Raw genomic sequence first — 2,795 nt, 5'->3', positions numbered from 1 at the left:
CCCAGCTATACCACTAAAAATTCATATCTGGCTGGCCAGTTAGCTCAGCTGGTTAGAGTGCAGCTTTGTAGCACCAAGGTCAAGGGGTTCAGATCCCCATACGGTCAGTCACCAAAAAACCAAAACAACCAACCAAAGAAAAATTCATATCCACTCACCTCCTGGACCCTGACCCATTGCCCTCAGACCTTCCCACCCTGCCCCACTTTCTCCTCCTCTCCAGCTCTGTAATCTCCTCCACACCTCCCACCCCACCCACTCATTCTATCCAGTATGTCAGCTGACTTTTGTACAAAATTCTGCCAGACGAGCAGAAAGTTCTTGTATTTTAAAAAGATTTTGTAATTCCCTGACTGCATAATAACTTTGTTTATAACCCCACCCCACCCACTCATTCTATCCAGTATGTCAGCTGACTTTTGTACAAAATTCTGCCAGATGAGCAGAAAGTTCTTGTATTTTAAAAAGATTTTGTAATTCCCTGACTGCATAATAACTTTGTTTATAACGTATGTGTTGTTATGGGCAGAATCGTGTCCCCCCAAAAGATATGTTGATGTCTTAAGTCCCAGTAACTCAGAACATGAGATCATTGGGGATAGGGTCATTGCAGAAGTAATTAAAGTTGAGATGAGGTCATAATGGAGTAGGGTATGCCCTTAATCCAATATGACTGGTGTCCTTACAAAAAGAAGGAGATTTAGACCCAGACACAGACACAGGGAGAAGAGGGCCATGTGAAGACAGAGGCAGAGACTGGAGTGATGCTGCCACAGGCCAAGGAACACTTGGAGCTGCAGGTGCTGCAAGAGGAAAGGAAGGATCCACCCCAGAGCCTTCAGGGGAAGCACAGCCCTGCCAACACCATGATTTCAGACTTCTAAGAGCCTCCTGAACTGTAAGGAGTTTATGTTGTTTTAAGCCACCCAGTCTGCGGTAGTTTGTTAGGGAAGCCTTAGGAAACTAACAGCGCGCTACAGCTCAAGGCGCTTGGTGCTCGACAATACAGAAAAGAATCTCAGGAAAGGACTGCTATGTTGGCCAACATAAATCAAGACATTTTAAAAAACAAGCAAACAAAAAGCACAAAATATTTGGGAAATCTAGACTTTCAGTTCGATTGCTCCGTTGTTGATTATCATTTTCTATAACCAACAAATATGCATTTTCAACTTAATTACTTACCTTACGATGCTCTGCTAATGACTGAAATAAAACCTCGCTGGGCATGGATCCCCTATTTTTTTCTTCACTGTTCTTATTTTTTCTGTGCTTTCAGCTTCAAGATAAGAACATTTCCCAAGTCTGATTGGTACCTGACCTCCAAGCTTCCAAAAACAATTGTAAACAGCCAGGAGAAGCACTGGGCCAGTTCTGCTGAATTGCCTGGGAAAAGCCACTCACCCTCTTCATATCATAGTTTCTTCCCTTGCAGAACATAGACTTTATAGTAGATTAGTGATTGTCTGACCTTTTTTTTTCCCCAACAGCAGAACCTTTTTGATCACTCAAAGTCTTATTCAGAACCCTAAAACATGAAATGAATCAAAGCAGGATTGTTCTTGTGCAGTGGGGGCAGGGCCCAGACTCAGCTCCCTTGGTTTACCTGATCCCTCCTCCTCTCCCTTGCACAGCCTGCCAAGGGTCTCTTCCATTCTTTAAATCTTTACTATTTAAGCTTAAGTTGTTCCTTGGTACATAATAGATGCTCAGATATTTTTCCTGAAATAATCAGTTATAGAAATAGCTAAATATTTCTGCAAGGGAATGCTCACTGACAAACTGAGTTTGAGGAAAAGAGCTCATTACAGTCTCTACAAAAGAATTTCCTCTTCTGTCAACACTGCAGAAGAGATCATCTGAAAAAGCAATGAAAACAACTAAAAGAGCAATAGGATCTGTCCACAGTAGGGAATCTAATAGGAGACCCAGTATAAAACTGGGAGTCCAAAGGGCTTCACTATCAATTAAAGGTTAAGGATAAATAAAGGAAGTATACCTGTCTTGACCTTGACATTAGGTAGAAGGAGGGAAAAAATTCATTTAAGATTTCATAACCATACTTAGTCCCATATGATTGCAGTCAAAATTGACACTACCTGTGTGGTTCCCAAAACTTCCAGCAAATAATTTAATTTAAAATAGTCCCGGGCTGGTAATGCCCTAGGTAACTGGGAGAAGCAAAAACAAATCTTCTGTGGAAGAATCAAATTGCACCAAGGCCTCAAAAAAATTTCCTCAAGTCCCAAGTAAAATAAACTCATTATCAAAACTTAAAAACCTTAAATAAAATAAGGAAATAAGGCACTATGAGAGCCAGCAGAAACAAAACACAGCCGGATCAAATTCACAAAGACTTCTAACACAGAAATTAACAGAGAATGTGAAATAAAAGTGTAATATGTTAAAGAAATAGAAGAACAAGGAATGAGAGACTATTAAAATGACCCAGCAAATCTGAATAAAAAACAAAAAGAACTTCCATTTAAAAAAGTAACTAAAATTACAAATTCAATGAAAAGGCTAAAGAACAGGTAAACATAGCTGAAGGGTGAATTTGTGAACTAGAAGACACATGTGAAGAAATCACCTAGAATACAGCCAGAGAGATCAAGAGATGAAAAATGTGAGATGTTAAAAGACACAGAGGGCACAACAATGTGAACGTACTTAATACTACTGAACTGTACACTTAGAAAAGGTTAAAATGCTAAAATTTATATTATGTGTGTTTTACCACTTTTTTTTTTTTTTTAAAGATGACCAGTAAGGGGATCTTAACCCTTGACTTGGTG

General features: G+C 39.5%; 1 protein-coding gene across 1 annotated transcript in view; it reads right to left on the bottom strand.

Annotated features, from left to right (window-relative positions):
• Window positions 1-2,795, bottom strand: part of LOC103603277 (lisH domain-containing protein ARMC9-like) — a gene marked incomplete at its 3' end in the record, with an annotated part of 44,471 nt that overhangs the window by 19,618 nt on the left and 22,058 nt on the right. The gene's annotated exons all lie outside the window — the stretch shown is intronic.

This window comes from Galeopterus variegatus, unplaced genomic scaffold (assembly GCF_000696425.1).
Source record: "Galeopterus variegatus unplaced genomic scaffold, G_variegatus-3.0.2 Scaffold4530, whole genome shotgun sequence".
Taxonomy (NCBI): Eukaryota; Metazoa; Chordata; class Mammalia; order Dermoptera; family Cynocephalidae; genus Galeopterus; species Galeopterus variegatus.
This window is presented reverse-complemented; position numbering and strand designations above follow the sequence as displayed.